Here is a 23,150-nt window from a genome sequence, read left to right as displayed (position 1 = left end):
CGTTGCAACAAAAGACATGCAGGGGGTAGAGAGAAGAGAAAAAGCTTACAGCACCTGGTATCCCCAAGCTGTCTCCCATCCAAGTACTAACCAGGCCCAACCCTGCTTGGCTTCCGAGATCAGACAAGGTCGGGTATGTGCAGGGTGGTTTGGCCGTAAGCGACAATGTCTTTGACAAATGTGCATTATATCGGTACTGGAATCATACAGTTCCTCTATGTAACCAGATAATTGCCAAGAACAGCTGATATGTAGTGGGCATATCTTCATCCTTGATGTGATTAATACCTGTAGTTGAAACTGAGACTCTCAGATCACTTCGTGTCTGCCAACAAAGCAGCAGAAGCTGAAGATGACCAACTTCCTCATGTGTCACAGGGTGATCAGACGTTGCAACAAAAGACATGTAGATGGTTGAGAGAAGAAAAAAAGCTTACAGCACCTGGTATTCCCAAGTAGTCTCACATCCAAGTACTAACCAGGCCCAACCCTGCTTGGCTTCCGAGATCAGACGAGGTTGGGCATGTTCAGGGTAGTGTGGCCGTAAGCAACAATGTCTGTGACAAATGTGCATTATATCGGTACTGGAATCATACAGTTCCTCTATGTAACCAGATAATTGCAGAGAAAGGCTCATATGTAGTGGGCACATCTTCATCCCTGATGTGATTATTACCTGCAGTGGAAACTGAGACTCTCAGATCACTTCGTGTCTGCCAACAAAGCAGTAGCTGCTGAAGATGACCAACTTCCTCATGTGTCACATGGTGATCAGACGTTGCAACAAAAGACATGCAGGTGGTAGAGAGAAGAGAAAAAGCTTACAGCACCTGGTATTCCCAAGCGGTCTCCCATCCAAGTACTAACCAGGCCCAAACCTGCTTGGCTTCCGAGATCAGACAAGGTCAGGCATATTCAGGGTGGTGTGGCCGTAATCAACAATGTCTGTCACAAATGCGCATTATATCGGTACTGGAATCATACAGTTCCTCTATGTAACCAGATAATTGCCGAGAAAGGCTGATATGTAGTGGGCACATCTTCATCCCTGATGTGATTATTACCTGCATTTGAAACTGAGACTCTCAGATCACTTCGTGTCTGCCAACAAAGCAGCAGCAGCTGAAGATGACCAACTTACTCATGTGTCACAGGGTGATCAGACGTTGCAACAAAAAACATGCAGGGGGTAGTGAGAAGAGAAAAGGCTTACAGCACCTGGTATTCCCAAGCAATCTCCCATCCAAGTACTAACCAGGCCCAACCCTGCTTGGCTTCCGAGATCAGACGAGGTCGGGCATGTTCAGGGTGGTGTGGCCGTAAGCAACAATGTCTGTGACAAATGTGCATTATATAGGTACTGGAATCATACGGTTACTCTATGTAACCAGATGATTGCCGAGAAAGACTGATATGTAGTGGGCACATCTTCATCCCTGATGTGATTATTACCTGCAGTTGAAACTGAGACTCTCAGATCACTTCGTGTCTGCCAACAAAGCAGCAGCAGCTGAAGATGACCAACTTCCTCATGTGTCACAGGGTGATCAGACGTTGCAACAAAAGACATGCAGGTGGTAGAGAGAAGAGAAAAAGCTTAAAACACCTGGTATTCCCAAGCGGTCTCCCATCCAAGTACTAACCAGGCCCAAACCTGCTTGGCTTCCGAGATCAGACGATGTCGGGGATATTCAGGGTGGTGTGGAAGTAAGCAACAATGTCTGTCACAAATGTGCATTATATAGGTACTGGAATCATACAGTTCCTCGATGTAACCAGATAATTGCCGAGAAAGGCTAACTTGTAGTTGGCACATCTTCATCCCTGATGTGATTATTATCTGTAGTTGAAACTGAGACTCTCAGATCACTTCGTGTCTGCCAACAAAGCAGCAGCAGCTGAAGATGACCAACTTCCTCATGTGTCACAGGGTGATCAGACGTTGCAACAAAAGACATGCAGGGGGTCGAGAGAAGATAAACAGCTTACAGTACCTGGTATTCCCAAGCAGTCTCCCATCCAAGTACTAAACAGGCCCAACCCTGCTTGGCTTCCGAGATCACACGAGGTCGGACATTTTAAGGGTGGTGTGGCCGTAAGCAACAATGTCTTTGACAAATGTGCATTATATAGGTACTGGAATCATACAGTTCCTCTATGTAACCAGATAATTGCCGAGAAAGGCTGATATGTAGTGGGCACATCTTCTTCCCTGATGTGATTATTATCTGTAGTTGAAACTGAGACTCTCAGATCACTTCGTGTCTGCCAACAAAGCAGCAGCAGCTGAAGATGACCAACTTCCTCATGTGTCACAGGGTGATCAGACGTTGCAACAAAAGACATGCAGGTGGTAGAGAGAAGAGAAAAAGCTTACAGCACCTGGTATTCCCAAGCGGTCTCCCATCCAAGTACTAACCAGGCCCAACCCTGCTTGGCTTCCGAGATCAGACGAGGTCGGGCATGTTCAGGGTGGTGTGGCCGTAAGTAACAATGTCTATCACAAATGTACATTATATAGGTACTGGAATCATACGGTTACTCTATGTAACCAGATAATTGCTGAGAAAGGCTGATATGTAGTAGGCACATCTTTATCCCTGATGTGATTATTACCTGCAGTTGAAACTGACACTCTAAGATAACTTCGTGTCTGCCAACAAAGCAGCAGCAGCTGAAGATGACCAACTTCCTCATGTGTCACAGGGTGATCAGACGTTGCAACAAAAGACATGCAGGTGGTAGAGAGAAGAGAAAAAGCTTAAAGCCCCTGGTATTCCCAAGCGGTCTCCCATCCAAGTACTAACCAGGCCCAACCCTGCTTGGCTTCCGAGATCAGACGAGGTCAGGCATGTTCAGGGTAGTGTGGCCGTAAGCAACAATGTCTGTGACAAATGTGCATTATATCGGTACTGGAATCATACAGTTCCTCTATGTAACCAGATAATTGCCGAGAAAGGCTAACTTGTAGTGGGCACATCTTCTTCCCTGACGTGATTATTATCTGCAGTTGAAACTTAGAATCTCAGATCACTTCGTGTCTGCCAACAAAGCAGCAGCAGCTGAAGATGACCAACTTCCTCATGTGTCACATGGTGATCAGACGTTGCAACAAAAGACATGCAGGTGGTAGAGAGAAGAGAAAAAGCTTACAGCACCTGGTATTCCAAAGCAGTCTCCCATCCAAGTACTAACAAGGCCCAACCCTGCTTGGCTTCCGAGATCGGACGAGGTCGGGCATGTTCAGGGCGGTGTGGCCGTAAGCAACAATGTCTGTGACAAATGTGCATTATATAGGTACTGGAATCATACGGTTACTCTATGTAACCAGATGATTGCCGAGAAAGACTGATATGTAGTGGGCACATCTTCATCCCTGATGTGATTATTACCTGCAGTTGAAACTGAGACTCTCAGATCACTTCGTGTCTGCCAACAAAACAGCAGCAGCTGAAGATGACCAACTTCCTCATGTGTCACAGGGTGATCAGACGTTGCAACAAAAGACATGCAGGTGGTAGAGAGAAGAGAAAAAGCTTAAAACACCTGGTGTTCCCAAGCGGTCTCCCATCCAAGTACTAACCAGGCCCAAACCTGCTTGGCTTCCGAGATCAGACGATGTCGGGGATATTCAGGGTGGTGTGGAAGTAAGCAACAATGTCTGTCACAAATGTGCATTATATAGGTACTGGAATCATACAGTTCCTCGATGTAACCAGATAATTGCCTAGAAAGGCTAACTTGTAGTTGGCACATCTTCATCCCTGATGTGATTATTATCTGTAGTTGAAACTGAGACTCTCAGATCACTTCGTGTCTGCCAACAAAGCAGCAGCAGCTGAAGATGACCAACTTCCTCATGTGTCACAGGGTGATCAGACGTTGCAACAAAAGACATGCAGGTGGTCGAGAGAAGATAAACAGCTTACAGTACCTGGTATTCCCAAGTAGTCTCCCATCCAAGTACTAACCAGGCCCAACCCTGCTTGGCTTCCGAGATCACACGAGGTCGGACATTTTAAGGGTGGTGTGGCCGTAAGCAACAATGTCTTTGACAAATGTGCATTATATAGGTACTGGAATCATACAGTTCCTCTATGTAACCAGATAATTGCCGAGAAAGGCTGACATGTAGTGGGCACATCTTCATCCCTGATGTGATTATTACCTGCAGTGGAAACTGAGACTCTCAGATCACTTCGTGTCTGCCAACAAAGCAGTAGCAGCTGAAGATGACCAACTTCCTCATGTGTCACAGGGTGATCAGACGTTGCAACAAAAGACATGCAGGTGGTAGAGAGAAGAGAAAAAGCTTACAGCACCTGGTATTCCCAAGCGGTCTCCCATCCAAGTACTAACCAGGCCCAAACCTGCTTGGCTTCCAATATCAGACGATGTCGGGGATATTCAGGGTGGTGTGGCAGTAGGCAACAATGTCTGTCACAAATGTGCATTATATAGGTACTGGAATCATACAGTTCCTTGATGTAACCAGATAATTGCCGAGAAAGGCTAACTTGTAGTGGGCACATCTTCATCCCTGATGTGATTATTATCTGTAGTTGAAACTGAGACTCTCAGATCACTTCGTGTCTGCCAACAATCAAGCAGCAGGTGAATATGACCAACTTCCTCATGTGTCACAGGGTGATCAGACGTTGCAACAAAAGACATGCAGGTGCTAGAGAAAAGAGAAAAAGCTTACAGCACCTGGTATTCCCAAGTAGTCTCCCATCCAAGTACTAACCAGGCCCAACCCTGCTTGGCTTCCGAGATCAGACAAGGTCGGGTATGTGCAGGGTGGTTTGGCCGTAAGCGACAATGTCTTTGACAAATGTGCATTATATAGGTACTGGAATCATACAGTTCCTCTATGTAACCAGATAATTGCCAAGAACGGCTGATATGTAGTGGGCATATCTTCATCCTTGATGTGATTAATACCTGTAGTTGAAACTGAGACTCTCAGATCACTTCGTGTCTGCCAACAAAGCAGCAGCAGCTGAAGATGACCAACTTCCTCATGTGTCACAGGGTGATCAGACGTTGCAACAAAAGACATGTAGATGGTTGAGAGAAGAAAAAAAGCTTACAGCACCTGGTATTCCCAAGTAGTCTCACATCCAAGTACTAACCAGGCCCAACCCTGCTTGGCTTCCGAGATCAGACGAGGTTGGGCATGTTCAGGGTAGTGTGGCCGTAAGCAACAATGTCTGTGACAAATGTGCATTATATCGGTACTGGAATCATACAGTTCCTCTATGTAACCAGATAATTGCCGAGAAAGGCTCATATGTAGTGGGCACATCTTCATCCCTGATGTGATTATTACCTGCAGTGGAAACTGAGACTCTCAGATCACTTCGTGTCTGCCAACAAAGCAGTAGCTGCTGAAGATGACCAACTTCCTCATGTGTAAACATGGTGATCAGACGTTGCAACAAAAGACATGCAGGTGGTAGAGAGAAGAGAAAAAGCTTACAGCACCTGGTATTCCCAAGCGGTCTCCCATCCAAGTACTAACCAGGCCCAAACCTGCTTGGCTTCCGAGATCAGACGATGTCGGGGATATTCAGGGTGGTGTGGCAGTAAGCGACAATGTCTTTGACAAATGTGCATTATATAGGTACTGGAATCATACAGTTCCTCGATGTAACCAGATAATTGCCGAGAAAGGCTAAATTGTAGTGGGCACATCTTCATCCCTGATTTGATTATTACCTGCAGTTGAAACTGAGACTCTCAGATCACTTCGTGTCTGCCAACAAAGCAGCAGCAGCTGAAGATGACCAACTTCCTCATGTGTCACAGGGTGATCAGACGTTGCAACAAAAGACATGCAGGTGCTAGAGAGAAGAGAAAAAGCTCACAGTACCTGGTATTCCCAAGCGGTCTCCCATCCAAGTACTAATCAGGCCCAACCCTGCTTGGCTTCCGAGATCAGACAAGGTCGGGCATATTCAGGGTGGTGTGGCCGTAAGCAACAATGTCTGTCACAAATGCGCATTATATAGGTACTGGAATCATACAGTTCCTCTATGTAACCAGATAATTTCCGAGAAAGGCTGATATGTAGTGGGCACATCTTCATCCCTGATGTGATTATTACCTGCAGTTGAAACTGAGACTCTCAGATCACTTCGTGTCTGCCAACAAAGCAGCAGCAGCTGAAGATGACCAACTTACTCATGTGTCACAGGGTGATCAGACGTTGCAACAAAAAACATGCAGGGGGTAGTGAGAAGAGAAGAGGCTTACAGCACCTGGTATTCCCAAGCAGTCTCCCATCCAAGTACTAACCAGGCCCAACCCTGCTTGGCTTCCGAGATCAGACGAGGTTGGGCATGTTCAGGGTGGTGTGGCCGTAAGCAGCAATGTCTGTGACAAATGTGCATTATATAGGTACTGGAATCATACGGTTACTCTATGTAACCAGATGATTGCCGAGAAAGACTGATATGTAGTGGGCACATCTTCATCCCTGATGTGATTATTACCTGCAGTTGAAACTGAGACTCTCAGATCACTTCGTGTCTGCCAACAAAGCAGCAGCAGCTGAAGATGACCAACTTCCTCATGTGTCACAGGGTGATCAGACGTTGCAACAAAAGACATGCAGGTGGTAGAGAGAAGAGAAAAAGCTTAAAACACCTGGTATTCCCAAGCGGTCTCCCATCCAAGTACTAACCAGGCCCAAACCTGCTTGGCTTCCGAGATCAGACGATGTCGGGGATATTCAGGGTGGTTTGGAAGTAAGCAACAATGTCTGTCACAAATGTGCATTATATAGGTACTAGAATCATACAGTTCCTCGATGTAACCAGATAATTGCAGAGAAAGGCTAACTTGTAGTTGGCACATCTTCATCCCTGATGTGATTATTATCTGTAGTTGAAACTGAGACTCTCAGATAACTTCGTGTCTGCCAACAAAGCAGCAGCAGCTGAAGATGACCAACTTCCTCATGTGTCACAGGGTGATCAGACGTTGCAACAAAAGACATGCAGGTGGTCGAGAGAAGATAAACAGCTTACAGCACCTGGTATTCCCAAGCAGTCTCCCATCCAAGTACTAACCAGGCCCAACCCTGCTTGGCTTCCGAGATCACACAAGTTCAGACATTTTAAGGGTGGTGTGGCCGTAAGCAACAACGTCTTTGACAAATGTGCATTATATAGGTACTGGAATCATACAGTTCCTCTATGTAACCAGATAATTGCCGAGAAAGGCTGATATGTAGTGGGCACATCTTCTTCCCTGATTTGATTATTATCTGTAGTTGAAACTGAGACTCTCAGATCACTTCGTGTCTGCCAACAAAGCAGCAGCAGCTGAAGATGACCAACTTCCTCATGTGTCACAGGGTGATCAGACGTTGCAACAAAAGACATGCAGGTGGTAGAGAGAAGAGAAAAAGCTTACAGCACCTGGTATTCCCAAGCGGTCTCCCATCCAAGTACTAACCAGGCCCAACCCTGCTTGGCTTCCGAGATCACACGAGGTCGGACATTTTCAGGGTGGTGTGGCCGTAAGCAACAATGTCTTTGACAAATGTGCATTATATAGGTACTGGAATCATACAGTTCCTCTATGTAACCAGATAATTGCCGAGAAAGGCTGATATGTAGTGGGCACATCTTCTTCCCTGATTTGATTATTATCTGTAGTTGAAACTGAGACTCTCAGATCACTTCGTGTCTGCAAACAAAGCAGCAGCAGCTGAAGATGACCAACTTCCTCATGTGTCACAGGGTGATCAGACGTTGCAACAAAAGACATGCAGGTGGTAGAGAGAAGAGGAAAAGCTTACAGCACCTGGTATTCCCAAGCAGTCTCCCATCCAAGTACTAACCAGGCCCAAACCTGCTTGGCTTCCGAGATCAGACGAGGTCGGGCATATTCAGGGTGGTGTGGCTGTAAGCAACAATGTCTGTCACAAATGTGCATTATATAGGTACTGGAATCATACAGTTCCTCGATGTAACCAGATAATTGCCGAGAAAGGCTTATATGTAGTGGGCACATCTTCATCCCTGATGTGATTATTACCTGCAGTGGAAACTGAGACTCTCAGATCACTTCGTGTCTGCCAACAAAGCAGTAGCAGCTGAAGATGACCAACTTCCTCATGTGTCACAGGGTGATCAGACGTTGCAACAAAAGACATGTAGATGGTTGAGAGAAGAAAAAAAGCTTACAGCACCTGGTATTCCCAAGTAGTCTCACATCCAAGTACTAACCAGGCCCAACCCTGCTTGGCTTCCGAGATCAGACGAGGTTGGGCATGTTCAGGGTAGTGTGGCCGTAAGCAACAATGTCTGTGACAAATGTGCATTATATCGGTACTGGAATCATACAGTTCCTCTATGTAACCAGATAATTGCCGAGAAAGGCTCATATGTAGTGGGCACATCTTCATCCCTGATGTGATTATTACCTGCAGTGGAAACTGAGACTCTCAGATCACTTCGTGTCTGCCAACAAAGCAGTAGCTGCTGAAGATGACCAACTTCTTCATGTGTAAACATGGTGATCAGACGTTGCAACAAAAGACATGCAGGTGGTAGAGAGAAGAGAAAAAGCTTACAGCACCTGGTATTCCCAAGCGGTCTCCCATCCAAGTACTAACCAGGCCCAAACCTGCTTGGCTTCCGAGATCAGACGATGTCGGGGATATTCAGGGTGGTGTGGCAGTAAGCGACAATGTCTTTGACAAATGTGCATTATATAGGTACTGGAATCATACAGTTCCTCGATGTAACCAGATAATTGCCGAGAAAGGCTAAATTGTAGTGGGCACATCTTCATCCCTGATTTGATTATTACCTGCAGTTGAAACTGAGACTCTCAGATCACTTCGTGTCTGCCAACAAAGCAGCAGCAGCTGAAGATGACCAACTTCCTCATGTGTCACAGGGTGATCAGACGTTGCAACAAAAGACATGCAGGTGCTAGAGAGAAGAGAAAAAGCTCACAGCACCTGGTATTCCCAAGCGGTCTCCCATCCAAGTACTAATCAGGCCCAACCCTGCTTGGCTTCCGAGATCAGACAAGGTCGGGCATATTCAGGGTGGTGTGGCCGTAAGCAACAATGTCTGTCACAAATGCGCATTATATAGGTACTGGAATCATACAGTTCCTCTATGTAACCAGATAATTGCCGAGAAAGGCTGATATGTAGTGGGCACATCTTCATCCCTGATGTGATTATTACCTGCAGTTGAAACTGAGACTCTCAGATCACTTCGTGTCTGCCAACAAAGCAGCAGCAGCTGAAGATGACCAACTTACTCATGTGTCACAGGGTGATCAGACGTTGCAACAAAAAACATGCAGGGGGTAGTGAGAAGAGAAGAGGCTTACAGCACCTGGTATTCCCAAGCAGTCTCCCATCCAAGTACTAACCAGGCCCAACCCTGCTTGGCTTCCGAGATCAGACGAGGTTGGGTATGTTCAGGGTGGTGTGGCCGTAAGCAGCAATGTCTGTGACAAATGTGCATTATATAGGTACTGGAATCATACGGTTACTCTATGTAACCAGATGATTGCCGAGAAAGACTGATATGTAGTGGGCACATCTTCATCCCTGATGTGATTATTACCTGCAGTTGAAACTGAGACTCTCAGATCACTTCGTGTCTGCCAACAAAGCAGCAGCAGCTGAAGATGACCAACTTCCTCATGTGTCACAGGGTGATCAGACGTTGCAACAAAAGACATGCAGGTGGTAGAGAGAAGAGAAAAAGCTTAAAACACCTGGTATTCCCAAGCGGTCTCCCATCCAAGTACTAACCAGGCCCAAACCTGCTTGGCTTCCGAGATCAGACGATGTCGGGGATATTCAGGGTGGTTTGGAAGTAAGCAACAATGTCTGTCACAAATGTGCATTATATAGGTACTAGAATCATACAGTTCCTCGATGTAACCAGATAATTGCAGAGAAAGGCTAACTTGTAGTTGGCACATCTTCATCCCTGATGTGATTATTATCTGTAGTTGAAACTGAGACTCTCAGATAACTTCGTGTCTGCCAACAAAGCAGCAGCAGCTGAAGATGACCAACTTCCTCATGTGTCACAGGGGTATCAGACGTTGCAACAAAAGACATGCAGGTGGTCGAGAGAAGAGAAAAAGCTTACAGCACCTGGTATTCCCAAGCAGTCTCACATCCAAGTACTAACCAGGCCCAACCCTGCTTGGCTTCCGAGATCACACAAGTTCAGACATTTTAAGGGTGGTGTGGCCGTAAGCAACAACGTCTTTGACAAATGTGCATTATATAGGTACTGGAATCATACAGTTCCTCTATGTAACCAGATAATTGCCGAGAAAGGCTGATATGTAGTGGGCACATCTTCTTCCCTGATTTGATTATTATCTGTAGTTGAAACTGAGACTCTAAGATAACTTCGTGTGTGCCAACAAAGCAGCAGCAGCTGAAGATGACCAACTTCCTCATGTGTCACAGGGTGATCAGACGTTGCAACAAAAGACATGCAGGTGGTAGAGAGAAGAGAAAAAGCTTAAAGCCCCTGGTATTCCCAAGCGGTCTCCCACCCAAGTACTAACCAGGCCCAACCCTGCTTTGATTCCGAGATCAGACGAGGTCGGGCATATTCAGGGTGGTGTGTCCGTAAGCAACAATGTCTTTGACAAATGTGCATTATATAGGTACTGGAATCATACAGTTCCTCTATGTAACCAGATAATTGCCGAGAAAGGCTGATATGTAGTGGGCACATCTTCATCCCTGATGTGATTATTACCTGCAGTGGAAACTGAGACTCTCAGATCACTTCGTGTCTGCCAACAAAGCAGTAGCTGCTGAAGATGACCAACTTCCTCATGTGTCACAGGGTGATCAGACGTTGCAACAAAAGACATGCAGGTGGTAGAGAGAAGAGAAAAAGCTTACAGCACCTGGCATTCCCAAGCTGTCTCCCATCCAAGTACTAACCAGGCCCAAACCTGCTTGGCTTCTGAGATCAGACGATGTCGGGGATATTCAGGGTGGTATGGCAGTAAGCGACAATGTCTGTGACAAATGTGCATTATATAGGTACTGGAATCATACAGTTCCTCTATGTAACCAGATAATTGCCGAGAAAGGCTTATATGTAGTGGGCACATCTTCATCCCTGATGTGATTATTACCTGCAGTGGAAACTGAGACTCTCAGATCACTTCGTGTCTGCCAACAAAGCAGTAGCAGCTGAAGATGACCAACTTCCTCATGTGTCACAGGGTGATCAGACGTTGCAACAAAAGACATGCAGGTGGTAGAGAGAAGAGAAAAAGCTTACAGCACCTGGTATTCCCAAGCAGTCTCCCATCCAAGTACTAACCAGGCCCAAACCTGCTTGGCTTCCGAGATCAGACGATGTCGGGGATATTCAGGGTGGTGTGGCAGTAAGCGACAATGTCTTTGACAAATGTGCATTATATAGGTACTGGAATCATACAGTTCCTCGATGTAACCAGATAATTGCCGAGAAAGGCTAAATTGTAGTGGGCACATCTTCATCCCTGATTTGATTATTACCTGCAGTTGAAACTGAGACTCTCAGATCACTTCGTGTCTGCCAACAAAGCAGCAGCAGCTGAAGATGACCAACTTCCTCATGTGTCACAGGGTGATCAGACGTTGCAACAAAAGACATGCAGGTGCTAGAGAGAAGAGAAAAAGCTTACAGCACCTGGTATTCCCAAGCGGTCTCCCATCCAAGTACTAACAAGGCCCAACCCTGCTTGGCTTCCGAGATCAGACAAGGTCGGGCATGTTCAGGGTGGTGTGGCCGTAAGCAACAATGTCTGTCACAAATGCGCATTATATAGGTACTGGAATCATACAGTTCCTCTATGTAACCAGATAATTGCCGAGAAAGGCTGATATGTAGTGGGCACATCTTCATCCCTGATGTGATTATTACCTGCAGTTGAAACTGAGACTCTCAGATCACTTTGTGTCTGCCAACAAAGCAGCAGCAGCTGAAGATGACCAACTTCCTCATGTGTCACAGGGTGATCAGACGTTGCAACAAAAGACATGCAGGTGGTAGAGAGAAGAGAAAAAGCTTAAAACACCTGGTATTCCCAAGCAGTCTCCCATCCAAGTACTAACCAGGCCCAAACCTGCTTGGCTTCCGAGATCAGACGATGTCTGGGATATTCAGGGTGGTGTGGAAGTAAGCAACAATGTCTGTCACAAATGTGCATTATATAGGTACTGGAATCATACAGTTCCTCGATGTAACCAGATAATTGCCGAGAAAGGCTAACTTGTAGTGGGCACATCTTCATCCCTGATGTGATTATTATCTGTAGTTGAAACTGAGACTCTCAGATCACTTCGTGTCTGCCAACAAAGCAGCAGCAGCTGAAGATGACCAACTTCCTCATGTGTCACAGGGTGATCAGACGTTGCAACAAAAGACATGCAGGTGGTAGAGAGAAGAGAAAAAGCTTAAAGCCCCTGGTATTCCCAAGCGGTCTCCCATCCAAGTACTAACCAGGCCCAGCCCTGCTTGGCTTCCGAGATCAGACGAGGTCGGGTATTTTCAGGGTGGTGTGGCCGTAAGCAACAATGTCTTTGACAAATGTGCATTATATAGGTACTGGAATCATACGGTTACTCTTTGTAACCAGATAATTGCCGAGAAAGGCTGATATGTAGTGGGCACATCTTCATCCCTGATGTGATTATTACCTGCAGTTGAAACTGAGACTCTCAGATCACTTCGTGTCTGCCAACAAAGCAGCAGCTGAAGATGACCAACTTCCTCATGTGTCAAAGGGTGATCAGACGTTGCAACAAAAGACATGCAGGTGGTAGAGAGAAGAGAAAAAGCTTACAGCACCTGGTATTCCCAAGCGGTCTCCCATCCAACTACTAACCAGGCCCAACCCTGCTTGGCTTCCGAGATCAGACGAGGTCGGGTATATTCAGGGTGGTGTGGCCGTAAACTACAATATCTCTGAACAATGTGCATTATATAGGTACTGGAATCATACGGTTCCTCTATGTAACCAGATAATTGCCGAGAAAGGCTGATATGTAGTGGGCACATCTTCATCCCTGATGTGATTATTACCTGCAGTTGAAACTGAGACTCTCAGATCACTTCGTGTCTGCCAACAAAGCAGCAGCAGCTGAAGATGACCAACTTCCTCATGTGTCACAGGGTGATCAGACGTTGCAACAAAAGACATGCAGGTGGTAGAGAGAAGAGAAAAAGCTTACAGCACCAGGTATTCCCAAGCGGTCTCCCATCCAAGTACTAACCAGGCCCGACGCTGCTTGGCTTCCGAGATCAGACGAGGTCGGGCATATTCAGGGTGGTGCGGCCGTAAGCAACAATGTCTGTCACAAATGTGCATTATATAGGTACTGGAATATTACAGTTTCTTGATGTAACCAGATAATTGCCGAGAAAGGCTAAATTGTAGTGGGCACATCTATATCCCTGATGTGATTATTATCTGTAGTTGAAACTGAGACTCTCAGATCACTTCGTGTCTGCCAACAAAGCAGCAGCAGCTGAAGATGACCAACTTCCTCATGAGTCACAGGGTGATCAGCTTACAGCACCTGGTATTCCCAAGCAGTCTCCCATCCAAGTACTAATCAGGCCCAACCCTGCTTGGCTTCTGAGATCAGATGAGGTCGGGTATGTTCAGGGTGGTGTGGCCGTAAGCAACAATGCTTGTGACAAATGTGCATCATATAGGTACTGGAATCATACGGTTACTCTATTTAACCAGATAATTGCCGAGAAAGGCTGATATGTAGTGGGCACATCTTCATCCCTGATGTGATTATTACCTGCAGTTGAAACTGAGACTCTCAGATCACTTTGTGTCTGCCAACAAAGCAGCAGCAGCTGAAGATGACCAACTTCCTCTTGTGTCACAGGGTGATCAGACGTTGCAACAAAAGACATGCAGGTGGTAGAGAGAAGAGAAAAAGCTTAAAACACCTGGTATTCCCAAGCAGTCTCCCATCCAAGTACTAACCAGGCCCAAACCTGCTTGGCTTCCGAGATCAGACGATGTCTGGGATATTCAGGGTGGTGTGGAAGTAAGCAACAATGTCTGTCACAAATGTGCATTATATAGGTACTGGAATCATACAGTTCCTCGATGTAACCAGATAATTGCCGAGAAAGGCTAACTTGTAGTGGGCACATCTTCATCCCTGATGTGATTATTATCTGTAGTTGAAACTGAGACTCTCAGATCACTTCGTGTCTGCCAACAAAGCAGCAGCAGCTGAAGATGACCAACTTCCTCATGTGTCACAGGGTGATCAGACGTTGCAACAAAAGACATGCAGGTGGTAGAGAGAAGAGAAAAAGCTTAAAGCCCCTGGTATTCCCAAGCGGTCTCCCATCCAAGTACTAACCAGGCCCAGCCCTGCTTGGCTTCCGAGATCAGACGAGGTCGGGTATTTTCAGGGTGGTGTGGCCGTAAGCAACAATGTCTTTGACAAATGTGCATTATATAGGTACTGGAATCATACGGTTACTCTTTGTAACCAGATAATTGCCGAGAAAGGCTGATATGTAGTGGGCACATCTTCATCCCTGATGTGATTATTACCTGCAGTTGAAACTGAGACTCTCAGATCACTTCGTGTCTGCCAACAAAGCAGCAGCTGAAGATGACCAACTTCCTCATGTGTCAAAGGGTGATCAGACGTTGCAACAAAAGACATGCAGGTGGTAGAGAGAAGAGAAAAAGCTTACAGCACCTGGTATTCCCAAGCGGTCTCCCATCCAACTACTAACCAGGCCCAACCCTGCTTGGCTTCCGAGATCAGACGAGGTCGGGTATATTCAGGGTGGTGTGGCCGTAAACTACAATATCTCTGAACAATGTGCATTATATAGGTACTGGAATCATACGGTTCCTCTATGTAACCAGATAATTGCCGAGAAAGGCTGATATGTAGTGGGCACATCTTCATCCCTGATGTGATTATTACCTGCAGTTGAAACTGAGACTCTCAGATCACTTCGTGTCTGCCAACAAAGCAGCAGCAGCTGAAGATGACCAACTTCCTCATGTGTCACAGGGTGATCAGACGTTGCAACAAAAGACATGCAGGTGGTAGAGAGAAGAGAAAAAGCTTACAGCACCAGGTATTCCCAAGCGGTCTCCCATCCAAGTACTAACCAGGCCCGACGCTGCTTGGCTTCCGAGATCAGACGAGGTCGGGCATATTCAGGGTGGTGTGGCCGTAAGCAACAATGTCTGTCACAAATGTGCATTATATAGGTACTGGAATATTACAGTTTCTTGATGTAACCAGATAATTGCCGAGAAAGGCTAAATTGTAGTGGGCACATCTATATCCCTGATGTGATTATTATCTGTAGTTGAAACTGAGACTCTCAGATCACTTCGTGTCTGCCAACAAAGCAGCAGCAGCTGAAGATGACCAACTTCCTCATGAGTCACAGGGTGATCAGACGTTGCAACAAAAGACATGCAGGTGGTCGAGAGAAGATAAACAGCTTACAGCACCTGGTATTCCCAAGCAGTCTCCCATCCAAGTACTAACCAGGCCCAACCCTGCTTGGCTTCTGAGATCAGATGAGGTCGGGTATGTTCAGGGTGGTGTGGCCGTAAGCAACAATGCTTGTGACAAATGTGCATCATATAGGTACTGGAATCATACGGTTACTCTATTTAACCAGATAATTGCCGAGAAAGACTGATGCGTATTGGGCACATCTTCTTCCCTGTCGTGATTATTCTCTCCAGCGGAAACTGAGACTCTCAGATCACTTCGTCTCTGCCAACAAAGCAGCAGCAGCTGAAGATGACCAACTTCCTCATGTGTCACATGGTGATCAGACGTTGCAACAAAAGACATGCAGGTGGTAGAGAGAAGAGAAAAAGCTTACAGCACCTAGTATTCCCAAGCAGTCTCCCATCCAAGTACTAACTAGGCCCAACCCTGCTTGGCTTCCGAGATCAGACGAGGTCGGGCATGTTCAGGGTGGTGTGGCCGTAAGCAACATTGTCTGTGACAAATGTGCATTATATAGGTACTGGAATCATACAGTTCCTCTATGTAACCAGATAATTGCCGAGAAAGGCTGATATGTAGTGGGCACATCTTCATCCCTGATGTGATTATTACCTGCAGTGGAAACTGAGACTCTCAGATCACTTCGTGTCTGCCAACAAAGCAGTAGCTGCTGAAGATGACCAACTTCCTCATGTGTCACAGGGTGATCAGACGTTGCAACAAAAGACATGCAGGTGGTAGAGAGAAGAGAAAAAGCTTACAGCACCTAGTATTCCCAAGCGGTCTCCCATCCAAGTACTAACCAGGCCCAAACCTGCTTGGCTTCCGAGATCAGACGATGTCGGGGATATTCAGGGTGGTGTGGCAGTAAGTGACAATGTCTTTGACAAATGTGCATTATATAGGTACTGGAATCCTACAGTTCCTCGATGTAACCAGATAATTGCCGAGAAAGGCTAAATTGTAGTGGGCACATCTTCATCCCTGATTTGATTATTACCTGCAGTTGAAACTGAGACTCTCAGATCACTTCGTGTCTGCCAACAAAGCAGCAGCAGCTGAAGATGACCAACTTCCTCATGTGTCACAGGGTGATCAAACGTTGCAACAAAAGACATGCAGGTGCTAGAGAGAAAAGAAAAAGCTTACAGCACCTGGTATTCCCAAGCGGTCTCCCATCCAAGTACTAACCAGGCCCAACCCTGCTTGGCTTCCGAGATCAGACGAGGTCGGGCATATTCAGGGTGGTGTGGCCGTAAGCAACAATGTCTTTGACAAATGTGCATTATATAGGTACTGGAATCATACAGTTCCTCTATGTAACCAGATATTTGCCGAGAAAGGCTAAATTGTAGTGGGCACATCTTCTTCCCTGATGTGATTATTATCTGTAGTTGAAACTGAGACTCTCAGATCACTTCGTGTCTGCCAACAAAGCAGCAGCAGCTGAAGAGGACCAACTTCCTCATGTGTCACAGGGTGATCAGACGTTGCAACAAAAGACATGCAGGTGGTAGAGAGAAGAGAAAAAGCTTACAGCACCTGGTATTCCCAAGCAGTCTCCCATCCAAGTACTAACCAGGCCCAACCCTGCTTGGCTTCCGAGATCAGATGAGGTCGGGCATATTCAGGGTGGTGTGGCCGTAAGCAACAATGGCAATCACCAATGTGCATTATATAGGTACTGGAATCATACGGTTACTCTTTGTAACCAGATAATTGCCGAGAAAGGCTGATATGTAGTGGGCACATCTTCATCCCTGATGTGATTATTACCTGCAGTTGAAACTGAGACTCTCAGATCACTTCGTGTCTGCCAACAAAGCAGCAGCAGCTGAAGATGACCAACTTCCTCTTGTGTCACAGGGTGATCAGACGTTGCAACAAAAGACATGCAGGTGGTAGAGAGAAGAGAAAAAGCTTACAGCACCTGGTATTCCCAAGCGTTCTCCCATCCAAGTACTAATCAGGCCCAACGCTGCTTGGCTTCCGAGATCAGACGAGGTCGGGCATATTCAGGGTGGTGTGGCCGTAAGCATCAATGTCTGTGACAAATGTGCATTATATAGGTACTGGGATCATACAGTTCCTCGATGTAACCAGATATTTGCCGAGAAAGGCTAAATTGTAGTGGGCACATCTTCATCCCTGTCGTGATTATTCTCTCCAGCGGAAACTGAGTCTCTCAGATCACTTCGTGTCTGCCAACATAGCAGCAGCAGCTGAAGATGACCAACTTCCTCTTGTGTCACAGGGTGATCAGACGTTGCAACAAAAGACATGCAGGTGGTAGAGAGAAGAGAAAAAGCTTACAGCACCTGGTATTCCCAAACGTTCTCCCATCCAAGTACTAATCAGGCCCAACGCTGCTTGGCTTCCGAGATCAGACGAGGTCGGGCATATTCAGGGTGGTGTGGCCGTAAGCATCAATGTCTGTGACAAATGTGCATTATATAGGTACTGGGATCATACAGTTCCTCTATGTAACCAGATAATTGCCGAGAAAGGCTGATCCGTATTGGGCACATCTTCTTCCCTGTCGTGATTATTACCTGCAGTTGAAACTGAGACTCTCAGATCACTTCGTGTCTGCCAACAAAGCAGCAGCAGCTGAAGATGACCAACTTCCTCTTGTGTCACAGGGTGATCAGACGTTGCAACAAAAGACATGCAGGTGGTAGAGAGAAGAGAAAAAGCTTACAGCACCTGGTATTCCCAATCGGTCTCCCATCCAAGTACTAACCAGGCCCAACGCTGCTTGGATTCCGAGATCAGACGAGGTCGGGCATGTTCAGGGTGGTGTGGCCGTAAGCAACAATGTCTGTCACAAATGTGCATTATATAGGTACTGGAATCATACAGTTCCTCGATGTAACCAGATAATTGCCGAGAAAGGCTGATATGTAGTGGGCACATCTTCATCCCTGATGTGATTATTATCTGTAGTTGAAACTGAGACTCTCAGATCACTTCGTGTCTGCCAACAAAGCAGCAGCAGCTGAAGATGACCAACTTCCTCATGTGTCACAGGGTGATCAGACGTTGCAAAAAAAGACATGCAGGTGGTAGAGAGAAGAGAAAAAGCTTACTGCACCTGGTATTCCCAAGCGGTCTCCCATCCAAGTACTAACCAGGCCTAAACCTGCTTGGCTTCCAAGATCAGACGAGGTCGGGCATATTCAGGGTGGTGTGGCCGTAAGCAACAGTGGCTGTCACCAATGTGCATTATATAGGTACTGGAATCATACGGTTACTCTTTGTAACCAGATAATTGCCGAGAAAGGCTGATATGTAGTGGGCACATCTTCATCCCTGATGTGATTATTACCTGCAGTTGAAACTGAGACTCTCAGATCACTTCGTGTCTGCCAACAAAGCAGCAACAGCTGAAGATGACCAACTTCCTCATGTGTCACAGGGTGATCAGACGTTGCAACAAAAGACATGCAGGTGCTAGAGAGAAGAGAACAAGCTTACAGCACCTGGTATTCCCAAGCGGTCTCCCATCCAAGTACTAACCAGGCCCAAACCTGCTTGGCTTCCGAGATCAGACGATGTCGGGGATATTCAGGGTGGTGTGGCAGTAAGCAACAATATCTGTGAACAATGTGCATTATATAGGTACTGGAATCATACAGTTCCTCGATGTAACCAGATAATTGCCGAGAAAGGCTAACTTGTAGTGGGCACATCTTCATCCCTGATGTGATTATTATATGTAGTTGAAACTGAGACTCTCAGATCACTTTGTGTCTGCCAACAATCCAGCAGCAGCTGAAGATGACCAAATTCCTCATGTGTCACAGGGTGATCAGACGTTGCAACAAAAGACATGCAGGTGGTAGAGAGAAGAGAAAAAGCTTACAGCACCTGGTATTCCCAAGCTGTCTCCCATCCAAGTACTAACCAGGCCCAACCCTGCTTGGCTTCCGAGATCAGACGAGGTCAGGCATGTTCAGGGTGGTGTGGCCGTAAGTAACAATGTCGATCACAAATGTACATTATATAGGTACTGGAATCATACGGTTACTCTATGTAACCACATAATTGCTGAGAAAGGCTGATATGTAGTGGGCACATCTTCATCCCTGAAGTGATTATTACCTGCAGTTGAAACTGAGACTCTCAGATCACTTTGTGTCTGCCAACAAAGCAGCAGCAGCTGAAGATGACCAACGTCCTCATGTGTCACAGGGTGATCAGACGTTGCAACAAAAGACATGCAGGTGGTAGAGAGAAGAGAAAAAGCTTACAGCACCTGGTATTCCCAAGCGGTCTCCCATCCAAGTACTAACCAGGCCCAAACCTGCTTGGCTTCCGAGATCAGACGATGTCGGGGATATTCAGGGTGGTGTGGCAGTAAGCGACAATGTCTTTGACAAATGTGCATTATATAGGTACTGGAATCATACAGTTCCTCGATGTAACCAGATAATTGCCGAGAAAGGCTAAATTGTAGTGGGCACATCTTCATCCCTGATTTGATTATTACCTGCAGTTGAAACTGAGACTCTCAGATCACTTCGTGTCTGCCAACAAAGCAGCACCAGCTGAAGATGACCAACTTCCTCATGTGTCACAGGGTGATCAGACGTTGCAACAAAAGACATGCAGGTGGTAGAGAGAAGAGAAAAAGCTTACAGCACCTGGTATTCCCAAGCGGTCTCCCATCCAAGTACTAACCAAGCCCAACCCTGCTTGGCTTCCGAGATCAGACAAGGTCGGGCATGTTCAGGGTGGTGTGGCCGTAAGCAACAATGGCTGTCACATATGTGCATTATATAGGTACTCGAATCATACGGTTACTCTTTGTAACCAGATAATTGCCGATAAAAGGCTGATATGTAGTGGGCACATCTTCATCCCTGATGTGATTATTACCTGCAGTGGAAACTGAGACTCTCAGATCACTTTGTGTCTAACAACAAAGCAGTAGCTGCTGAAGATGACCAACGTCCTCATGTGTCACAGGGTGATCAGACGTTGCAACAAAAGACATGCAGGTGGTAGAGAGAAGAGAAAAAGCTTACAGCACCTGGTATTCCCAAGCGGTCTCCCATCCAAGTACTAACCAGGCCCAAACCTGCTTGGCTTCCGAGATCAGACGATATCGGGGATATTCAGGGTGGTGTGGCAGTAAGCGACAATGTCTTTGACAAATGTGCATTATATAGGTACTGGAATCATACAGTTCCTCGATGTAACCAGATAATTGCCGAGAAAGGCTAAATTGTAGTGGGCACATCTTCATCCCTGATTTGATTATTACCTGCAGTTGAAACTGAGACTCTCAGATCACTTCGTGTCTGCCAACAAAGCAGCAGCAGCTGAAGATGACCAACTTCCTCATGTGTCACAGGGTGATCAGACGTTGCAACAAAAGACATGCAGGTGCTAGAGAGAAGAGAAAAAGCTTACAGCACCTGGTATTCCCAAGCGGTCTCCCATCCAAGTACTAACCAAGCCCAACCCTGCTTGGCTTCCGAGATCAGACAAGGTCGGGCATGTTCAGGGTGGTGTGGCCGTAAGCAACAATATCTCTGAACAATGTGCATTATATAGGTACTGGAATCATACGGTTACTCTATGTAACCAGATAATTGCCGAGAAAGGCTGATATGTAGTGGGCACATCTTCATCCCTGATGTGATTATTACCTGCAGTTGAAACTGAGACTCTCAGATCACTTCGTGTCTGCCAACAAAGCAGCAGCAGCTGAAGATGACCAACTTCCTTATGTGTCACAGGGTGATCAGACGTTGCAACAAAAGACATGCAGGTGGCAGAGAGAAGAGAAAAAGCTTACAGCACCTAGTATCCCCAAGCGGTCTCCCATCCAAGTACTAACCAGGCCCAACCCTGCTTGGCTTCCAAGATCAGACGAGGTCGGGCATATTCAGGGTGGTGTGGCTGTAAGCAACAATGTCTTTGACAAATGTGCATTATATAGGTACTGGAATCATACAGTTCCTCTATGTAACCAGATAATTGCCGAGAAAGGCTAAATTGTAGTGGGCACATCTATATCCCTGATGTGATTATTATCTGTAGTTGAAACTGAGACTCTCAGATCACTTCGTGTCTGCCAACAAAGCAGCAGCAGCTGAAGATGACCAACTTCCTCATGAGTCACAGGGTGATCAGACGTTGCAACAAAAGACATGCAGGTGGTCGAGAGAAGATAAACAGCTTACAGCACCTGGTATTCCCAAGCAGTCTCCCATCCAAGTACTAACCAGGCCCAACGCTGCTTGGATTCCGAGATCAGACGAGGTCGGGCATGTTCAGGGTGGTGTGGCCGTAAGCAACAATGTCTGTCACAAATGTGCATTATATAGGTACTGGAATCATACAGTTCCTCTATGTAACCACATAATTGCCGAGAAAGGCTGATGCGTATTGGGCACATCTTCTTCCCTGTCGTGATTATTCTCTCCAGCGGAAACTGAGACTCTCAGATCACTTCGTGTCTGCCAACATAGCAGCAGCAGCTGAAGATGACCAACTTACTCATGTGTCACAGGGTGATCAGACGTTGCAACAAAAGACATGCAGGTGGTAGTGAGAAGAGAAAAAGCTTACAGCACCTGGTATTCCCAAGCAGTCTCCCATCCAAGTACTAACCAGGCCCAACCCTGCTTGGCTTCCGAGATCAGACGAGGTCGGGTATTTTCAGGGTGGTGTGTCCGTAAGCAACGATGTATTTGACAAATGTGCATTATATAGGTACTGGAATCATACAGTTCCTCGATGTAACCAGATAATTGCCGAGAAAGGCTGATATGTAGTGGGCACATCTTCATCCCTGATGTGATTATTATCTGTAGTTGAAACTGAGACTCTCAGATCACTTCGTGTCTGCCAACCAAGCAGCAGCAGCTGAAGATGACCAACTTCCTCATGTGTCACAGGGTGATCAGACGTTGCAACAAAAGACATGCAGGTGGTAGAGAGAAGAGAAAAGGCTTACTGCACCTGGTATTCCCAAGCGGTCTCCCATCCAAGTACTAACCAGGCCCAAACCTGCTTGGCTTCCAAGATCAGACGAGGTCGGGCATATTCAGGTTGGTGTGGCCGTAAGCAACAGTGGCTGTCACCAATGTGCATTATATAGGTACTGGAATCATACGGTTACTCTTTGTAACCAGATAATTGCCGAGAAAGGCTGATATGTAGTGGGCACATCTTCATCCCTGATGTGATTATTACCTGCAGTTGAAACTGAGACTCTCAGATCACTTCGTGTCTGCCAACAAAGCAGCAACAGCTGAAGATGACCAACTTCCTCATGTGTCACAGGGTGATCAGACGTTGCAACAAAAGACATGCAGGTGGTAGAGAGAAGAGAAAAAGCTTACAGCACCTGGTATTCCCAAGCGGTCTCCCATCCAAGTACTAACCAGGCCCAACCCTGCTTGGCTTCCGAGATCAGACGAGGTCGGGTATATTCAGGGTTGTGTGGCCGTAAGCAACAATGGCTGTCACATATGTGCATTATATAGGTACTCGAATCATACGGTTACTCTTTGTAACCAGATAATTGCCGAGAAAGGCTGATATGTAGTAGACACATCTTCATCCCTGTCGTGATTATTACCTGCAGTTGAAACTGAGA

The 23,150-nt window shown here is 46.3% G+C and overlaps 24 non-coding genes and 36 pseudogenes across 24 annotated transcripts; all 60 read right to left on the bottom strand.

Moving 5' to 3' along the window:
• Positions 1-42: 42 nt before the first annotated feature.
• LOC140269860 (5S ribosomal RNA) lies at positions 43-161 on the bottom strand (annotated as a pseudogene).
• Positions 162-430: 269 nt separating this feature from the next.
• LOC140280297 (5S ribosomal RNA) lies at positions 431-549 on the bottom strand (annotated as a pseudogene).
• A 269-nt stretch (positions 550-818) lies between these two features.
• Positions 819-937, bottom strand: LOC140314127 (5S ribosomal RNA; annotated as a pseudogene).
• A 269-nt stretch (positions 938-1,206) lies between these two features.
• Positions 1,207-1,325, bottom strand: LOC140297275 (5S ribosomal RNA). Its single transcript, XR_011913046.1, has one exon. It is a non-coding gene; the product is annotated as a 5S ribosomal RNA (ribosomal RNA).
• Positions 1,326-1,594: 269 nt separating this feature from the next.
• LOC140294448 (5S ribosomal RNA) lies at positions 1,595-1,713 on the bottom strand (annotated as a pseudogene).
• A 269-nt stretch (positions 1,714-1,982) lies between these two features.
• LOC140269892 (5S ribosomal RNA) lies at positions 1,983-2,101 on the bottom strand (annotated as a pseudogene).
• A 269-nt stretch (positions 2,102-2,370) lies between these two features.
• LOC140314082 (5S ribosomal RNA) lies at positions 2,371-2,489 on the bottom strand. The gene has a single exon (XR_011917113.1). It is a non-coding gene; the product is annotated as a 5S ribosomal RNA (ribosomal RNA).
• Positions 2,490-2,758: 269 nt separating this feature from the next.
• On the bottom strand, positions 2,759-2,877 carry LOC140312223 (5S ribosomal RNA; annotated as a pseudogene).
• A 269-nt stretch (positions 2,878-3,146) lies between these two features.
• LOC140300804 (5S ribosomal RNA) lies at positions 3,147-3,265 on the bottom strand (annotated as a pseudogene).
• A 269-nt stretch (positions 3,266-3,534) lies between these two features.
• Positions 3,535-3,653, bottom strand: LOC140294810 (5S ribosomal RNA; annotated as a pseudogene).
• Positions 3,654-3,922: 269 nt separating this feature from the next.
• On the bottom strand, positions 3,923-4,041 carry LOC140304322 (5S ribosomal RNA; annotated as a pseudogene).
• Positions 4,042-4,310: 269 nt separating this feature from the next.
• On the bottom strand, positions 4,311-4,429 carry LOC140296111 (5S ribosomal RNA; annotated as a pseudogene).
• A 269-nt stretch (positions 4,430-4,698) lies between these two features.
• On the bottom strand, positions 4,699-4,817 carry LOC140297940 (5S ribosomal RNA). Its single transcript, XR_011913630.1, has one exon. It is a non-coding gene; the product is annotated as a 5S ribosomal RNA (ribosomal RNA).
• Positions 4,818-5,086: 269 nt separating this feature from the next.
• On the bottom strand, positions 5,087-5,205 carry LOC140280291 (5S ribosomal RNA; annotated as a pseudogene).
• A 270-nt stretch (positions 5,206-5,475) lies between these two features.
• Positions 5,476-5,594, bottom strand: LOC140270459 (5S ribosomal RNA; annotated as a pseudogene).
• Positions 5,595-5,863: 269 nt separating this feature from the next.
• Positions 5,864-5,982, bottom strand: LOC140299325 (5S ribosomal RNA; annotated as a pseudogene).
• A 269-nt stretch (positions 5,983-6,251) lies between these two features.
• On the bottom strand, positions 6,252-6,370 carry LOC140298454 (5S ribosomal RNA). Its single transcript, XR_011914100.1, has one exon. It is a non-coding gene; the product is annotated as a 5S ribosomal RNA (ribosomal RNA).
• A 269-nt stretch (positions 6,371-6,639) lies between these two features.
• Positions 6,640-6,758, bottom strand: LOC140294507 (5S ribosomal RNA; annotated as a pseudogene).
• A 269-nt stretch (positions 6,759-7,027) lies between these two features.
• On the bottom strand, positions 7,028-7,146 carry LOC140272896 (5S ribosomal RNA; annotated as a pseudogene).
• A 269-nt stretch (positions 7,147-7,415) lies between these two features.
• LOC140293822 (5S ribosomal RNA) lies at positions 7,416-7,534 on the bottom strand. Its single transcript, XR_011912713.1, has one exon. It is a non-coding gene; the product is annotated as a 5S ribosomal RNA (ribosomal RNA).
• Positions 7,535-7,803: 269 nt separating this feature from the next.
• On the bottom strand, positions 7,804-7,922 carry LOC140298438 (5S ribosomal RNA). The gene has a single exon (XR_011914085.1). It is a non-coding gene; the product is annotated as a 5S ribosomal RNA (ribosomal RNA).
• A 269-nt stretch (positions 7,923-8,191) lies between these two features.
• LOC140280284 (5S ribosomal RNA) lies at positions 8,192-8,310 on the bottom strand (annotated as a pseudogene).
• Positions 8,311-8,580: 270 nt separating this feature from the next.
• On the bottom strand, positions 8,581-8,699 carry LOC140270457 (5S ribosomal RNA; annotated as a pseudogene).
• Positions 8,700-8,968: 269 nt separating this feature from the next.
• On the bottom strand, positions 8,969-9,087 carry LOC140297829 (5S ribosomal RNA). Its single transcript, XR_011913529.1, has one exon. It is a non-coding gene; the product is annotated as a 5S ribosomal RNA (ribosomal RNA).
• Positions 9,088-9,356: 269 nt separating this feature from the next.
• On the bottom strand, positions 9,357-9,475 carry LOC140297585 (5S ribosomal RNA). Its single transcript, XR_011913307.1, has one exon. It is a non-coding gene; the product is annotated as a 5S ribosomal RNA (ribosomal RNA).
• A 269-nt stretch (positions 9,476-9,744) lies between these two features.
• Positions 9,745-9,863, bottom strand: LOC140294505 (5S ribosomal RNA; annotated as a pseudogene).
• A 269-nt stretch (positions 9,864-10,132) lies between these two features.
• On the bottom strand, positions 10,133-10,251 carry LOC140292694 (5S ribosomal RNA; annotated as a pseudogene).
• A 269-nt stretch (positions 10,252-10,520) lies between these two features.
• LOC140273131 (5S ribosomal RNA) lies at positions 10,521-10,639 on the bottom strand (annotated as a pseudogene).
• A 269-nt stretch (positions 10,640-10,908) lies between these two features.
• On the bottom strand, positions 10,909-11,027 carry LOC140295622 (5S ribosomal RNA; annotated as a pseudogene).
• A 269-nt stretch (positions 11,028-11,296) lies between these two features.
• LOC140289081 (5S ribosomal RNA) lies at positions 11,297-11,415 on the bottom strand (annotated as a pseudogene).
• Positions 11,416-11,684: 269 nt separating this feature from the next.
• Positions 11,685-11,803, bottom strand: LOC140299532 (5S ribosomal RNA; annotated as a pseudogene).
• Positions 11,804-12,072: 269 nt separating this feature from the next.
• Positions 12,073-12,191, bottom strand: LOC140297231 (5S ribosomal RNA; annotated as a pseudogene).
• Positions 12,192-12,460: 269 nt separating this feature from the next.
• LOC140297775 (5S ribosomal RNA) lies at positions 12,461-12,579 on the bottom strand. The gene has a single exon (XR_011913480.1). It is a non-coding gene; the product is annotated as a 5S ribosomal RNA (ribosomal RNA).
• Positions 12,580-12,845: 266 nt separating this feature from the next.
• On the bottom strand, positions 12,846-12,964 carry LOC140306852 (5S ribosomal RNA). Its single transcript, XR_011915788.1, has one exon. It is a non-coding gene; the product is annotated as a 5S ribosomal RNA (ribosomal RNA).
• Positions 12,965-13,233: 269 nt separating this feature from the next.
• LOC140298903 (5S ribosomal RNA) lies at positions 13,234-13,352 on the bottom strand. The gene has a single exon (XR_011914500.1). It is a non-coding gene; the product is annotated as a 5S ribosomal RNA (ribosomal RNA).
• A 224-nt stretch (positions 13,353-13,576) lies between these two features.
• Positions 13,577-13,695, bottom strand: LOC140296339 (5S ribosomal RNA). Its single transcript, XR_011912954.1, has one exon. It is a non-coding gene; the product is annotated as a 5S ribosomal RNA (ribosomal RNA).
• A 269-nt stretch (positions 13,696-13,964) lies between these two features.
• LOC140297230 (5S ribosomal RNA) lies at positions 13,965-14,083 on the bottom strand (annotated as a pseudogene).
• A 269-nt stretch (positions 14,084-14,352) lies between these two features.
• On the bottom strand, positions 14,353-14,471 carry LOC140297774 (5S ribosomal RNA). Its single transcript, XR_011913479.1, has one exon. It is a non-coding gene; the product is annotated as a 5S ribosomal RNA (ribosomal RNA).
• A 266-nt stretch (positions 14,472-14,737) lies between these two features.
• Positions 14,738-14,856, bottom strand: LOC140306787 (5S ribosomal RNA). Its single transcript, XR_011915787.1, has one exon. It is a non-coding gene; the product is annotated as a 5S ribosomal RNA (ribosomal RNA).
• Positions 14,857-15,125: 269 nt separating this feature from the next.
• Positions 15,126-15,244, bottom strand: LOC140296770 (5S ribosomal RNA). Its single transcript, XR_011912996.1, has one exon. It is a non-coding gene; the product is annotated as a 5S ribosomal RNA (ribosomal RNA).
• A 269-nt stretch (positions 15,245-15,513) lies between these two features.
• LOC140292342 (5S ribosomal RNA) lies at positions 15,514-15,632 on the bottom strand. Its single transcript, XR_011912538.1, has one exon. It is a non-coding gene; the product is annotated as a 5S ribosomal RNA (ribosomal RNA).
• A 269-nt stretch (positions 15,633-15,901) lies between these two features.
• On the bottom strand, positions 15,902-16,020 carry LOC140290026 (5S ribosomal RNA). The gene has a single exon (XR_011912313.1). It is a non-coding gene; the product is annotated as a 5S ribosomal RNA (ribosomal RNA).
• A 269-nt stretch (positions 16,021-16,289) lies between these two features.
• LOC140291883 (5S ribosomal RNA) lies at positions 16,290-16,408 on the bottom strand (annotated as a pseudogene).
• A 269-nt stretch (positions 16,409-16,677) lies between these two features.
• Positions 16,678-16,796, bottom strand: LOC140292325 (5S ribosomal RNA). The gene has a single exon (XR_011912536.1). It is a non-coding gene; the product is annotated as a 5S ribosomal RNA (ribosomal RNA).
• Positions 16,797-17,065: 269 nt separating this feature from the next.
• On the bottom strand, positions 17,066-17,184 carry LOC140300654 (5S ribosomal RNA). The gene has a single exon (XR_011914854.1). It is a non-coding gene; the product is annotated as a 5S ribosomal RNA (ribosomal RNA).
• A 269-nt stretch (positions 17,185-17,453) lies between these two features.
• On the bottom strand, positions 17,454-17,572 carry LOC140300826 (5S ribosomal RNA; annotated as a pseudogene).
• A 269-nt stretch (positions 17,573-17,841) lies between these two features.
• On the bottom strand, positions 17,842-17,960 carry LOC140303753 (5S ribosomal RNA; annotated as a pseudogene).
• Positions 17,961-18,229: 269 nt separating this feature from the next.
• LOC140299441 (5S ribosomal RNA) lies at positions 18,230-18,348 on the bottom strand (annotated as a pseudogene).
• A 269-nt stretch (positions 18,349-18,617) lies between these two features.
• On the bottom strand, positions 18,618-18,736 carry LOC140279483 (5S ribosomal RNA; annotated as a pseudogene).
• A 269-nt stretch (positions 18,737-19,005) lies between these two features.
• LOC140270450 (5S ribosomal RNA) lies at positions 19,006-19,124 on the bottom strand (annotated as a pseudogene).
• A 269-nt stretch (positions 19,125-19,393) lies between these two features.
• Positions 19,394-19,512, bottom strand: LOC140301546 (5S ribosomal RNA; annotated as a pseudogene).
• Positions 19,513-19,781: 269 nt separating this feature from the next.
• Positions 19,782-19,900, bottom strand: LOC140270443 (5S ribosomal RNA; annotated as a pseudogene).
• A 269-nt stretch (positions 19,901-20,169) lies between these two features.
• On the bottom strand, positions 20,170-20,288 carry LOC140297737 (5S ribosomal RNA). The gene has a single exon (XR_011913447.1). It is a non-coding gene; the product is annotated as a 5S ribosomal RNA (ribosomal RNA).
• A 270-nt stretch (positions 20,289-20,558) lies between these two features.
• Positions 20,559-20,677, bottom strand: LOC140296952 (5S ribosomal RNA; annotated as a pseudogene).
• Positions 20,678-20,946: 269 nt separating this feature from the next.
• LOC140297736 (5S ribosomal RNA) lies at positions 20,947-21,065 on the bottom strand. The gene has a single exon (XR_011913446.1). It is a non-coding gene; the product is annotated as a 5S ribosomal RNA (ribosomal RNA).
• A 269-nt stretch (positions 21,066-21,334) lies between these two features.
• LOC140300773 (5S ribosomal RNA) lies at positions 21,335-21,453 on the bottom strand (annotated as a pseudogene).
• Positions 21,454-21,722: 269 nt separating this feature from the next.
• LOC140299897 (5S ribosomal RNA) lies at positions 21,723-21,841 on the bottom strand (annotated as a pseudogene).
• Positions 21,842-22,110: 269 nt separating this feature from the next.
• LOC140292494 (5S ribosomal RNA) lies at positions 22,111-22,229 on the bottom strand. The gene has a single exon (XR_011912553.1). It is a non-coding gene; the product is annotated as a 5S ribosomal RNA (ribosomal RNA).
• Positions 22,230-22,498: 269 nt separating this feature from the next.
• LOC140297978 (5S ribosomal RNA) lies at positions 22,499-22,617 on the bottom strand. The gene has a single exon (XR_011913666.1). It is a non-coding gene; the product is annotated as a 5S ribosomal RNA (ribosomal RNA).
• A 269-nt stretch (positions 22,618-22,886) lies between these two features.
• LOC140288908 (5S ribosomal RNA) lies at positions 22,887-23,005 on the bottom strand. The gene has a single exon (XR_011912204.1). It is a non-coding gene; the product is annotated as a 5S ribosomal RNA (ribosomal RNA).
• Between the last annotated feature and the right edge of the window lie 145 nt (positions 23,006-23,150).

The sequence above is a fragment of the Leuresthes tenuis genome, unplaced genomic scaffold (genome assembly GCF_036924035.1).
Source record: "Leuresthes tenuis unplaced genomic scaffold, fLeuTen1.0.hap1 SCAF_1, whole genome shotgun sequence".
Classification (NCBI taxonomy): domain Eukaryota; kingdom Metazoa; phylum Chordata; class Actinopteri; order Atheriniformes; family Atherinopsidae; genus Leuresthes; species Leuresthes tenuis.
Note: the sequence above shows the minus strand (reverse complement) of the source record. Positions and strands in the feature narration are given on the sequence as shown.